General features: G+C 42.7%; 1 protein-coding gene across 1 annotated transcript in view; it reads right to left on the reverse strand.

Annotated features, from left to right (window-relative positions):
* Positions 1 to 14,924: 14,924 nt before the first annotated feature.
* LOC311121311 (NLR family CARD domain-containing protein 3-like) overlaps positions 14,925 to 14,970 on the reverse strand; it is a 9,682-nt gene continuing 9,636 nt past the window's right edge. The window contains exon 7 of the mRNA XM_084195816.1: positions 14,925 to 14,970. This exon is cut by the window's right edge and continues 675 nt beyond it. The gene's annotated coding sequence lies outside the window, so the exon portion shown is untranslated.

Here is a 14,970-nt window from a genome sequence, read left to right on the forward strand (position 1 = left end):
TTCTATGGAAGACATAGACCCCACGACTGGTGGAAACAAAGGAGTATGTAGCTCTCTGTCAGGACGGACGTCAGGTCCCAGCTAAGGCCTTTCAACCACAATTCAATAACAACATATCCGTGCGAGAATTTTACAATCTATTCCTGGCTACAGGGAGGCTTCTAAAAGATCTGTCTTTACCTATTGACCGAAATGATTTTGCAGAGGGTTACAGATTGTATGCTTTCAATTTATCACCGGATGAAGAAACCTCAGGAAATCTGTCTGTGGTGTCCAATGGGAACCTCAGGCTGGAAATGCGTTTCCGTACACCTTTAGATCGTACAGTTAGTATGATTGTTTAAGCATGCTCCGATTCAATCTTGGAAGTCAATGCCCGAAGACAAGTCTTAGTGGATTATTATTATAGAAGATATTAAGGATCAATGATCAAAACATGAATACCCAAGAGCTACAAGTTCTCATGAGCCGCTTGATCGGAAAACAATTTTGTGGAGTATGAGCTTGTGATGAACTACCTATTGAGAAATGGAAGGATCGACCTGTCATGTTTATTGTCAATACCCATCCTAAACACATGCCTGGTGAACATTGGTTAGCTATGACATTAGGAGATGACGGATGAGGTAGAAAAATCTCAACCTTTTTTTATTCCTGCGGCTTTCCCGCCGGATTTTCTCATTTCCCCCCATCTAGTAAACAGTTTTTGAACAAAAATGGATCAAAGATCTATTACAGCATCAAACAAGTACAAGATAACCTTTCTACTGCCTGTGGTCAACACTGTGGAGTTTCTTTTGAAGAGGTTATGTCTCTTTATAATGATGATTTAAGAAGTAATGATAGCACAGTATATTGTTTTGTTAGAAAATATCCAAAGTGTTTAAGTATATGTCCTTTAAGACCCTATAATCAATGTGTATGCTCACGTCAAAGGTTTAAATAATGTCACAAATGTTAAATTGTATAATTTTATTGGAATAAAATGTATTGAATTTAATCAAAAGTCATTCAAAAGTCTAACCATGCTGAGAGATCAGCATTAGGAAAATGTCCAGAGGCGGTCATGGAGGCGGTCAGGGGTGAGAGGTCATCCATAAAGGAGGTGTTATTAACCCATTCAAAGGGGGGAGGGGTCATCCATAAAGGAGGTGTTATTAACCCATTCAAAGGGGGGAGGGGTCATCCATAAAGGAGGTGTTATTAACCCATTCAAAGGGGGGAGGGGTCATCCATAAAGGAGGTATTATTAACCCATTCAAAGGGGGGAGGGGTCATCCATAAAGGAGGTGTTATTAACCCATTCAAAGGGGGGAGGGGTCATCCATAAAGGAGGTATTATTAACCCATTCAAAGGGGGGAGGGGTCATCCATAAAGGAGGTGTTATTAACCCATTCAAAGGGGGGAGGGGTCATCCATAAAGGGGGTATTATTAACCCATTCAAAGGGGGGAGGGGTCATCCATAGTTTGGTTCATCTGAGAGTGGAATGTTGGGAACTGCCAGGGCTTTAAGGAACTGACGACCACCCAGGAGGTCTCCTATAGTTTGGTTCATCTGAGGGTGGAATGTTGGGAACTACCAGGGCTTTAAGGAACTGACGACCACCCAGGAGGTCTCCTATCCTCAACAATGTTGTGGGATGCAGTGATACTTTTAAGCAAGTCCATCATATGAGAACCCTTGACAACATCCCCCTGAAAGATAAACTCTCCTTTGTCATTCCAAGTAGCGTCCCCCTTTGAGTCTTTTATTTTGTTCATAATGTATCTAACATTTCTCCGGTTACGTGCTCGAACATGTGTCCACATGTCATGCAGAACATTATCTTCAACATGTATTTGATCTTCAACCTGTAAGGTCTCCGGTCCAGGCATTACCAGGGCAGGCCTCTCTCTGTGCTCTTCCTCCTTTAAGAGTTCCGGTAGGGAAAGCGATAAATGGTTGGTCTCTCTCTCACCTTGTTTTACCAAGGCCAAATACCTTTGCAAAGAGGTTTGTGTATTTTTGGACCTTATCATAGGGATTCAATCCTTTTCTGTTCAAAATATCCTTCATGGCCGTATCCAAATCATTTCCTGCTGTTTGTCTGATATTTTCAGGGCCCTGTAATTGTTGTTTAAGTCTATCCAAATCTTGTTGAGGCACTAAGTACATTTTATTGGCCATCACACTCTGTGTTCAACCCCCACGCCTGGCCATCACACTCTGTGTTCAACCCCCACGCCTGGCCATCACACTCTGTGTTCAACCCCCACGCCTGGCCATCACACTCTGTGTTCAACCCCCACGCCTGGCCATCACATTCAGTGTTCAACCCCCACGCCTGGCCATCACACTCTGTGTTCAACCCCCACGCCTGGCCATCACACTCTGTGTTCAACCCCCACGCCTGGCCATCACAGGGATGCTGGTATTCCTTCAACAAATTAGATTTTATTTTCTTCAACAACTCATCATACAAAAGGTTTCTGAGATAATACATGTTCAGAATTCTCTAAAATCCTTTTTACAGAACAAGTTTTACCGCTATTGGATGGTCCTGCGATTAAGGCTGAAAATGGTAGTTGCAACCTAGGATCAAAACCTTCTACAGCATCCATTTTATCTTCAGGGTTAAGACACACAAGGATTGTAACATAAAGTCAGTAACCAAAGGGTAAGGTGGTCCCGTCAGGTAAAAGTCATCTCTTGTCACAGACGACCCGGAATCTTTTAGTAAGTGGGGCATTACGTAGATGGAACCCCTTTTAATCCCTAACAATCTTTTTGCAGGAGTTTCAACATTTCTAAAACACTATTTCGGTCGTTTATAAAACCCTCGACTAAGCGTGTGATTGATTCCAAATTTACACGCATGGAATTTTCATAGTTTTGTGTCACGCCTTTGGCTTTCAACACTACGTGATTGTTTTTAGTCCTAAAAGCATAGTGTTTGGGTCCACAGGATGACCACTCTATGATATGGTCACCATCTTCCAGTTTACTCGTTAAACCACCCAGATAGTTGCTAAGAGGGGGGTTCCAATCACCAGGTTTGCTTCCATAGACCACAGAGTCTGTGTCATGGTAAAGAACCCGACTCTGCAGGTGCTCCATGAGGGTGTGTAGTTCAAGTCGCCCATAGGCCGTGGTAAAAGCTGCTAGAAACACGTTTCCATTACTCGGGGGTAGAACCCACTTCTTGTTGCGTCTCCATTGCACCAGAGCTACAGTGGGGAAAAAAAGTATTTAGTCAGCCACCAATTGTGCAAGTTCTCCCACTTAAAAAGATGAGAGAGGCCTGTCATTTTCATCATAGGTACACGTCAACTATGACAGACAAATTGAGGAAAAAAAATCCAGAAAATCACATTGTAGGATTTTAAATGAATTTATTTGCAAATTATGGTGGAAAATAAGTATTTGGTCAATAACAAAAGATTCTCAATACTTTGTTGTATACCCTTTGTTGGCAATGACACAGGTCAAACGTTTTCTGTAAGTCTTCACAAGGTTTTCACACACTGTTGCTGGTATTTTGGCCCATTCCTCCATGCAGATCTCCTCTAGAGCAGTGATGTTTTGGGGCTGTCGCTGGGCAACACGGACTTTCAACTCCCTCCAAAGATTTTCTATGGGGTTGAGATCTGGAGACTGGCTAGGCCACTCCAGGACCTTGAAATGCTTCTTACGAAGCCACTCCTTTGTTGCCCGGGCGGTGTGTTTGGGATCATTGTCATGCTGAAAGACCCAGCCATGTTTCATCTTCAATGCCCTTGCTGATGGAAGGTTTTCACTCAAAATCTCACGATACATGGCCCCATTCATTCTTTCCTTTACACGGATCAGTCGTCCTGGTCCCTTTGCAGAAAAACAGCCCCAAAGCATGATGTTTCCACCCCCATGCTTCACAGTAGGTATGGTGTTCTTTGGATGCAACTCAGCATTCTTTGTCCTCCAAACAGGACAAGTTGAGTTTTTACCAAAAAGTTATATTTTGGTTTCATCTGACCATATGACATTCTCCCAATCCTCTTCTGGATCATCCAAATGCACTCTAGCAAACTTCAGACGGGCCTGGACATGTACTGGCTTAAGCAGGGGGACACGTCTGGCACTGCAGGATTTAAGTCCCCGGCGGCGTAGTGTGTTACTGATGGTAGGCTTTGTTACTTTGGTCCCAGCTCTCTGCAGGTCATTCACTAGGTCCCCCCGTGTGGTTCTGGGATTTTTGCTCACCGTTCCTGTGATCAGTTTGACCCCACGGGTGTGATCTTGCGTGGAGCCCCAGATCGAGGGAGATTATCAGTGGTCTTGTATGTCTTCCATTTCATAATAATTGCTCCCACAGTTGATTTATTCAAACCAAGCTGCTTACCTATTGCAGATTCAGTCTTCCCAGCCTGGTGCAGGTCTACAATTTTGTTTCTGGTTCCTTTGACAGCTCTTTGGTCTTGGCCATAGTGGAGTTTGGAGTGTGACTGTTTGAGGTTGTGGACAGGTGTCTTTTCTACTGATAACAAGTTCAAACAGGTGCCATTAATACAGGTAACGAGTGGAGGACAGGGGAGCCTCTTAAAGAAGAAGTTACAGGTCTGTGAGAGCCAGAAATCTTGCTTGTTTGTAGGTGACCAAATACTTATTTTCCACCATAATTTGCAAATAAATTCATAAAAAATCCTACAATGTGATTTTCTGGATTATTTTTTCTCAATTTGTCTGTCATAGTTGACGTGTACCTATGATGAAAATTACAGGCCTCTCTCATCTTTTTAAGTGGGAGAACTTGCACAATTGTTGGCTGACTAAATACTTTTTTTCCCCACTGTATGTCTTCATTCAAGAACAAAACATTTGAAATGTCAGATTGGTCTGAAAAAATCAATCCCATAAATTCTTCGGGATCTTTAATGATAGATGTTGTTAACATTTTGCTTCTCTGGGCAAATATGCCCCCCAAACTGTTCAAGAAAAGCTTGCACACCTTTATTTTGGCTTTGTTGACCTCTATTCTGTCAGGGTCAAGACGTATGCCTCCCGAGTACCCCACAGGGGGTATAAAAATGTATATATAATGTATGCACTCACTAACTGTAAGTCGCTCTGGAAAAGAGCGTCTTCTAAAATGACGTAAATGTGAAATGTAAATGTATGCCCTCTTTTTCATGATAGTCCTGAATGTATCTGTCTTTGCTCTCTTGATCAGTGACTGATGCAGGAAACCCTGAAGCCATTTGCTTGCCTCTCAAGAAGGTCTTGATGTACTCTTTAAAAAGAGTGTCTGATTTCCTGGGAAAGTTCCACACTTCAAAGACTTTGGCCACACGATACCCCTTCTCTATAGCCTTAGAGAATTCAACGGTGACCCATTTAATTTTTTTATTTCACCTTTATTTAACCAGGTAAGCCAGTTGAGAACAAGTTCTCATTTACAACTGCGACCATACACCATACACCGGTCAGGGCTCTTTCTTGATCTGAATGATCACAAGGCTTTTGTACTGGGGTTTTCAGAAATGTTTCAGAAAGAGTAGTGCACCATTGGGGTCCTCTGCCGACCACTTTTCACCCTTGAAAGTCATGGTAGATACAGAAATAGGCAGATGAAACCCTGATTGCTGATTACTCTCAAAGTCATAAAACACACATTTCTCTGAATGTTCATCTTCATCAGATGGTTGAAGGTAGCACTCATGTTCCAATTCTTGAGCCACTTCTGGGTTTCTGCTGTTTCCTCAAAAACCTTCGTTACTAAAGTTGAAGTGCATTTGAAAACGCTCATTATTTACCGACTGCCTCAGACCACTCGTAGAACAGCCAAGTGCGTCGTTAGATGCGTTGTTTCACTACTGCGTCTCTTCATGCACAGAAGACCTCAACTAAACATAAAATCAACATGTTTTATCTGTCTCTCTGTGACCGCCGATAACTTCACAACGAAGTTGGACTACAAATACAACGTTGCCAATGTCTTTGCAATTGTTACAAACAAGCGAAGGATAAAAAAGACGCTTGAAATGAAAAGCGAGATGACTGCATTAAAAGATAAATGGCCTATTTGGAGCGGGCATGTCGAGGGAGAGCACCGACAGCAGCAGCAGCACTTTCAGAGCAACGCTCTCAAACAGCGCGTCCTAACCCAGTGAAGGGGACACGCTACTTGATGACGGATCAATATGAGGAGACAGAACTGCTACTACCGGTGTGATGAGAGAACTCTATCCGGTGGAATAGGACGACACGAGGACTTCTTTCAGAGAGCGCTCCGTCAACCAGGCCCCCAGTGGGCAGAGCTAGGCATGTTGGACTGGGACACGTTTTAATACCATAAAAAGCCTCTCATTTTACAGTGGGTCCGCCATGTTCTGTGTAGTCCAGTTACGCTAATATATTTGCAGTTAATTTCGTCATAGACTTAATCAGTGAAATATGTTTGAGTAGTAAACAGAGAAACAACAAGTCCCAGACAGTTCACAATAGAACATACCAGAGGAGGGCATCGGTTACTAGGCAACATACATTATTGGGATCATCTGGGCTCGTTGACAAAACAGACCATAAAACGCCTTTACACGCGAAGGTCCGCGGTGGGTCTGTGTAAACTAGCCGATTATATTGGAGACAGGTTTATAGCAGTGAATGGCATCTATTCATTTACTCTTATAGTATTTCTATGTAGAAGCAATATCAGCCAGGGAAACTAATTGTACTCACTTTATGATAGAACATTCAGACTTTTCTGCCTGACTGTGGCGTTATTTACCTGAATTGTTAGGATTTCCTGGTTGATCACAACAAAACTACCTAATTCGTTCAAATAGAGATATAATTAAATGGTGTTTTCTTTGAAAAGATGGGCCTGGCCAGAATAGAACATTCAGGTTTCTGCTTGAGTGTGGTGCTATTTACCCCAGTTTTCTGATTATCTTGTGACCAGAACAAAACTACTTATTTTACTCAACTAGAGATGTAAATAAATGAAACCCTGTGGGACCCTGTGGAACCCTGTGGGACCCTATGGAACCCTATAGAACCATATAGAACCCTATGGACCGTGGTCAAAATGTGGAATACATTCCGTCTGTTGATGAAGCCACCTGAAATAAGTGGCTGCATATCAATTGTCCATCCCTCTCCTCATGGATATCCATCATTGGTCAGGTGGAAGCATTGGTTTGAGCTACTTTACACCGTAAATCCCTGAGACCAGAAGAGATGTGCAAGTCCACACTTTGGTAGAAGGACAATGTAGCTAAAACAGAACGGTTTGTCATTACACAGAGGAATAAAACCTTTGAGATGAATTGCATCCCTATTACCCATGCTCAATAATATCCATAAACATCCTCTGTGTGGAAATGACCCTCTGGTGTTAAGGGAACCTATAAAACGTCTAATTTCAACAGATGGTGAACTGCATTATAAGTACACCCGGGTCAAAGACTCTCCACACCTGGCCAAAGAGGTCAGAACACCTGAGGAGGTCAATTCTATATTTGTTGATTTCTACAACACCCAAAGGACCATTGGGGACTGATTCTACTGGCCAGGGATGTCAGCAGACATTACACAATGGGTAGGTGTTATTCCCACTGCTATGATCACTGAAACTCTGCTTGTTAATTGTTATTCATGGTCTATGAAGTGCATTTAGTTGATTTGGTTTCCTTAGAGAAAATGAGGAGGCTTCAACAATGCCACACGTCTTGTATGTATCTTCTCTTAAGGTGCCAGAGGAAAGACCTATTGTTAAACAGAAGGGAGAGGTGGCCCAATGTCCTAACTGCCAGGGGAAAGACCTATTGTTAAACAGAAGGCAGAGGTGTCCCAATATCCTAACTGCCAGGGGAAAGACCTATTGTTAAACAGAAGGGAGAGGTGGCCCAATGTCCTAACTGCCAGGGGAAAGACCTATTGTTAAACAGAAGGGAGAGGTGTCCCGATGTCCTAACTGCCAGGGGAAAGACCTATTGTTAAACAGAAGGGAGAGGTGTCCCAATGTCCTAACTGCCAGAGGAAAGACCTATTGTTAAACAGAAGGGAGAGGTGTCCCGATGTCCTAACTGCCAGAGGAAAGACCTATTGTTAAACAGAAGGGAGAGGTGTCCCAATGTCCTAACTGCCAGAGGAAAGACCTATTGTTAAACAGAAGGGAGAGGTGTCCTGATGTCATAACTGCCAGGGGAAAGACCTTTTGTTAAACAGAAGGCAGAGGTGTCCCAATGTCCTAACTGCCAGGGGAAAGACCTTTTGTTAAACAGAAGGGAGAGGTGTCCCAATATCCTAACTGCCAGAGGAAAGACCTATTGTTAAACAGAAGGGAGAGGTGTCCCAATGTCCTAACTGCCAGGGGAAAGACCTATTGTTAAACAGAAGGGAGAGGTGTCCCAATATCCTAACTGCCAGGGGAAAGACCTATTGTTAAACAGAAGGGAGAGGTGTCCCAATGTCCTAACTGCCAGAGGAAAGACCTATTGTTAAACAGAAGGGAGAGGTGTCCCAATATCCTAACTGCCAGGGAAAAGACCTATTGTTAAACAGAAGGGAGAGGTGTCCCAATGTCCTAACTGCCAGGGGAAAGACCTATTGTTAAACAGAAGGCAGAGGTGGAATTCTGGCTGTGCCATTCAGGAAGTGAATTATACATCTGTGAAGGTACAATTATAATGATGGAGATGTCTATGAATCATCCCAATGTCAATGATTTAAAAGCGATGAATCTCAACACTAGCCGTCAGTTATTAAGGCAAAGTATGGAATTATTTTTCAGACCTCAGAACCCTGGGAGTTGGTGGGAATGGACCTGGTGGGGCCACTTGTACCCAACAGTGGTAACAACACCTACATCTGCACAATGGGGGACTACTTCACCAGGTGTATGAATGGAACCGTTCAAAGGTAGGTACTAAGACTGTATACAGTGACAACCTGCTATACATTCTAAGTATTGAGGTGTACAATCTGGCCTCTACCATGTCTGTCAGATATCCAACAATTGTACTTGTATTTTCAGGACCCTCTGGTGGATGAGCAGCCTGAAAGGTGGCCTGAATGTTTAGAGTCCATCATGTTTGGGCTGAGGACCAAGAAGCAGATGACAACTGGGTACTCTTCTTCCTCCTCTTTGGGAAAGAGGGGAGGTACCCAACGAGGTCCCTCGAACATTTCAGGAAGTCAGTGATCTGGAGGCTCCTCAGAGGAGGAAGGGGAGGACCATCCTCCTCACTGAATTTCATAAAAATAAAATCATTTTTAGATAAATCTATACTAAATATAATCACATATCACCAAATAATTATTTAAAACACATTATTTTGCAAAGAAGGTCTGCAGTAGCCTCAACAGCACTCTGTAGGGTAGCACCATGGTGTAGCCGGAGGACAGCTAGCTTCCGTCCTCCTCTGGGTACATTGACTTCAATACAAAACCTAGGAGGCTCATGGTCCTCACCCCCTTCCATAGACTTACACAGTAACTATGAGAGGAGGACGTCCTCCAACCTATCAGAGCTCTTGCAGCATGAACAAACATGTTGTCCACCCAATCAAAGGATCAGAGAATGAATCTTTTACTGAAAGCATAAGCTACAGCTAGCTACCACTACAGTGCATAACATGTGGTGAGTAGAGAGAGAGACAGAAAGATTGTCATGTTTTTTCAGTTTCACTTACTTAGCTAGCAAATGCTGCTAGCTAGTTTAGCCTACTGCTAAACCAAACTGAACCAAACTACCCAATAATCCCCTCCATGTAGCCTCATTCTCTCTCACACACACATACATAATCAAACATGGTTTTTCATCCATCCTCACCTGAACACTGTTTTTACCTGTTTATTTTCATATCAGCCCTTTTGAGCTTCCAGCCTCACCTGAACACCGTTTTTACCTGTTTTATTTTCATATCAGCCCTTTTGAGCTTCCAGCCTCACCTGAACACTGTTTTTACCTGTTTATAAACCTAATTGAGAAATGTTTTCACTTGCAATGACTTGTTATGTTTAAACCGTGATTTAAACTGAGACTCAGTGATATGACATGTAAGGCTGTGTGTCTGCTTGATTTCATATATGGACCTGATTTCCATTCAGACTGCTTTGTCCAGCCAAGTGGCACTTTGTGGGATACATTGAATGTAAAGGAGTTGAAGTTGTGTTCCCAGCTGTCCACAGGATGGCGCCAGAGCAGCATAACTGGACTGGTGAGACATGAGTAATATACCAGGGAAATACACTATATATACAAAAGTATGTGGACAACCCTTCAAATTAGTGGATTCGGCTATTTCAGCCAAACCCGTTGCTGACAGGTGTATGAAATCGAGCACACAGCCATGCAATCTCCATAGACAAACATTGGCAGTAGAATGGCCTTACTGAAGTGCTCATTGACTTTCAACATGCCCTGCTAGAGCTGCCCCGGTCAACTGTAAGTGCTTTTATTGTGAAGTGGAAACGTCTAGGAGCAACAACGGCTCAGCCGTGAAGTTGTAGGCCACACAAGCTCACAGAACGGGACCGCTTAGTGTCTATAGAGATTGCATGGCTGTGTGCTCGATTTTATACACCTGTCAGCAACCGGTGTGGCTGAAATATCCAAATCCACTAATTTGAAAGGGTGTCCACATACTGCTGTATATATAGTGTATAGTTACACAGTGCTTTCGGAAAGTATTCAGACCCCTTGACTTTTTCCACATTTTGTTACGTTAAAGCCTTATTCTAAAATTGATTAAACTGTTTTTTTCCCTCATCAATCTACACACAACATCCCATAATGACAAAGTTATGGGTTTTTAGAACTCCTGTGTTGTCTTGGTTGTGTGCTTAGGCTCATTGTCCTGTTGGAAGGTGAACCTTCACCCCAGTCTGAGGTCCAGAGCGCTCTGGAGCAGGTTTTCATCAAGGATCTCTCTGTACTTTGCTCTGTTCATCTTTCCCTCGATCCTGACTAGTCTCCCAGTCCCTGCCACTAAAAAACATCCCCACAGCATGCTGCCACCACCATGTTTCACCGTAGGGATGGTGCCAGGTTTCCTCCAGACGTGACGCTTGGCATTCAGGCCAAAGAGATCAATCTTGGTTTCATCAAACCAGAGAATCTTGTTTCTCATGGTCTGAGAGTCTTTAGGTGCCTTTTGGCAAACTCCGAGCGGGCTGTCATGTGCCTTTTACTGAGGAGTGGCTTCCGTCTGGCCACTCTACCATAAAGACCTGATTGGTGGAGTGCTGCAGAGATGTCCTTCTGGAAGGTTCTCCCATATCCACAGAGGAACTCTGGAGCTCTGTCAGAGAGACCATCGGGTTCTTGGTCACCTCCCTGACCAAGGCCCTTCTCCCCCGATTGCTCAGTTTGGCCGGGCGGCCAGCTCTAGGAAGAATCTTGGTGGTTCCAAACGTATTCCATTTAAGAATGATGGAGGCCACTGTGTTCTTGGGGACCTTCAATGCTGCAGAAATTTGTTGGTACCCTTCCCCTCGGCACAATCCTGTCTCGGAGCTCTACGGACAATTCCTTCGACCTCATGGCTTGGTTTTTGCTCTGACATGCACTGTCAACTGTGGGACCTTATATAGACAGGTGTGTGCCTTTCCAAATCATGTCCAATCAATTGAATTTACCACAGGTGGAATCCAATCAAGTTGTAGAAACATCTCAGGGATGATCAACGGAAACAGGATGCACATGAGCTCAATTTCGAATCTCATAGCAAAGGGTCTGAAAACTTCTGTAAATAAGGTATTTCTATATATTTGCAAACATGTCTAAAAACCTGTTTTCACTTTGTCATTATGGGGTATTGTGTGTAAATTGATGGGGAAAAATAACTAATTCAATCTATTTTAGAATAAGGCTGTAACTTAACAAAATGTGGAAAAAGTCAAGGGGTCTGAATACTTTTTGAATGCACTGTAGATATGGTGTGGACTGTATACTCAATACAATCTAAATCTGATACCTCACTGTCTGTCTTGGACTGATACTGCTTTTTAAACTGCTCTGGTCAGTCTACTCAAATATTTGGACTATACATTTTTCTCTCTACACACAATATTATGATTTTTTCTAATAATAATATATATATATGGCAGGTTTTAGGACACTGTCTCTCTACAAGCAATACTTTGATAATTTGTCATTTCTAATAATGAAACATCCATTTATGAATAGATAGAGCAGGTTTCAGGACACTGATTTAACTGAAAATGTTGAAAAATATACTGCCAATATCTTCCCCACCAAAGAATAGCAGTGTGGTTTTAATATGATTTGACTCTGTGCAGGCTGTCAGGCTGTCTAGTAAATTAAATGTCTTTGGCCCCATTACACTAAAACATGGAGGCACAATGTTGTCCTCATCCATGTCATTTACAAGAACAAAATATTCAAACCGTTCTGTATATGAGCTCCACTGTTCAATACTTTTATCAAACTGTCCAATATTTCCATCAATTCCAATAATTGTTCATTTCTCAATAAGCTCCTGATTGTCACTCACGTCAATATTGTCCTCAACCAAAGCAATATTTTCCTCAGTCACGTGATCTTCATTCACTTCACTCACTGACGTTTCCTCCTAAATTCGCTCATTTAGCAGATTTAATTAAAAGGTTTGTCTTCACAGTTGAATAAATGTCCTATCCTTTAATCACTGTATATTCCTCCTTTTTAATCACGTTGTTTTCCCACTCCGATGTCCGTCTCCAGTCCTTTTCTGCCGTCCATGACGATGTTAACTCCAGTGGTGGAAAAAGTACCCAATTGTCATACTTGAGTAAAAGTAAAGATACCTTAATAGAAAATGACTCAACTAAAAGTGAAAGTCACCCAGTAAAATACTACTTGAGTAAAAGTCTAAAAGTATTTGGTTTTAAATATACTTAAGTATCAAAAGTAAATGTAATTGCTAAAATATACTAAAGTATCAAAAGTAAAAGTACAAGTATAAATCATTTCAAATTCCTTACATAAAGCAAACCAGACGATTTTCTTGTTTTTAAAATGTACATTCAGCCAGAGGCACACTCCAACATTCAGACAATTTACAAACAAAGCATTTGTGTTTAGTGAGTCCCCCAGATCAGAGGCAGTAGGGATGTTCTCTTGATAAGTGTGTGAATTGGACCATTTTCTGTCCTGCTAAGCATTCAAAATGTAACGAGTACTTTTGGGTGTCAGGGAAAATGTATGGAGTAAAAAGTACATTATTTTCTTTAGGAATGTAGTGAAGTAAAAGTAGTCAAATATATGAATAGTAAAGTCAAGTACAGATACCCCAAAAAACTACTTAAGTAGTACTTTAAAGTATTTTTACTTAAGTACTTTAAACCACTGGTTAACTCTCTTTCTTAGCTAGCTGGACTATGCACTTGCCTCTGCTAGCAATACACGGTGCTAACATTAGCCTGTACCCCAGAAAATAACAGTTTTAAACAGTTGTAAAAACCCACTTCTTCCAGACAGAATAGTTCCTGTAGATTCAGACTTACTCATCACCAATCTGTTGTTATGTCTCGTGGGTTTTATAACCACGTCTGTATAACAATTCAATAATGATGAGACAGGAGACAGGAATCAGTTCAACCATTTATCTGGAACGTGATCATCTCAACACATACAAACACCCATGATGCTCTGCAGCACAACCCCAATATACAACAAATACATAGATAAGTAAATGGACACTAAATAAATCTAATAGAGGAATTTAAATGTTCAGTTGTAGAAAGTAGGGCCATGGGATAGGGTCAGAAAGGTCAGTATGTTTGATAACTGGTTCCAGAGGTGACATAACAAGCATAAGGTCCATTATAACACAGTGAAGTAGAGGTGGGAGCTAAAAGCAGACATGGACAGTGAGACGGTGTGAGGAGGTCAGGGGTGAAACACTAGATCAGGACAGGTAGAAATGGCAGGGCTGGAAATAGACACAGAGACACATTCTGATCATGGCTCAGACCTGACCTGAGACACCCAAACAGAAGATGCCATAGCAAAGTCCTGTCCAGTAGGCTATATGGGATTTCCTTTCATCAAAATCCTACACATGGAAATGTGTCCAGTGTGTGTGTGTGTGTCCAGTGTGTGTGTGTGTCCAGTGTGTGTGTGTTTGTCCAGTGTGTGTGTGTGTATCAAGTGTGTTTGTGTGTGTGTGTCCAGTGTGTGTGTGTGTGTGTGTCCAGTATGTGTGTGTGTCCAGTGTGTGTGTGTGTATCAAGTGTGTTTGTGTGTGTGTGTCCAGTGTGTGTGTGTGTGTGTGTCCAGTATGTGTGTGTGTCCAGTGTGTGTGTGTTCAGTGTGTGTGTCCAGTGTGTGTGTGTGTGTCCAGTGTGTGTCCAGTGTGTGTCCAGTGTGTGTCCAGTGTGTGTCGTGTGTGTGTGTGTTCAGTGTGTGTGTGTGTTCAGTGTGTGTGTGTGTCCAGTGTGTGCGTGTGTGTGTGTCCAGTGTGTGTGTGTGTGTTTGTCCTGCGTGTGTGTGTGTCCATTGTGAGTGTGTCCAGTGTGTGTGTGTCCAGTGTGTGTGTGTGTCTAGTGTGTGTATGTGTGTCCCAAGTGTGTTTGTGTGTGTGTGTGTGTGTGTCCAATGTATGTGTGTGTGTGTCCGGTGTGTGTGTGTGTGTTTGTCCTGCGTGTGTGTGTGTCCATTGTGAGTGTGTCCAGTGTGTGTGTGTCCAGTGTGTGTGTTTGTCCAGTGTGTGTGTGTGTGTGTGTGTGTGTGTGTGTCCAGTGTGTGTGTGTCCAGTGTGTGTCTGTGTCCAGTGTGTGTGTTCAGTGTGTGTGTGTGTACAGTGTGTGTGTGAGTGTGTCTAGTGTGGGTGTGTGTGTGTGTGTCCAGTGTGTGTGTGTGTATGTCCAGTATGTGTGTGTTTGTGTGTGTGTGTCCAGTGTGTGAGTGTGTCCAGTGTGTGAGTGTGTCCAGTGTGTGAGTGTGTCCAGTGTGTGTGTGTCCCCAGTGTTTGTGTTTGTCCAGTGTGTGTGTGTGTATGTGTG

This window comes from Coregonus lavaretus, assembly GCF_964263955.1.
Source record: "Coregonus lavaretus genome assembly, contig: HAP1_SCAFFOLD_1040, whole genome shotgun sequence".
NCBI lineage: Eukaryota > Metazoa > Chordata > Actinopteri > Salmoniformes > Salmonidae > Coregonus > Coregonus lavaretus.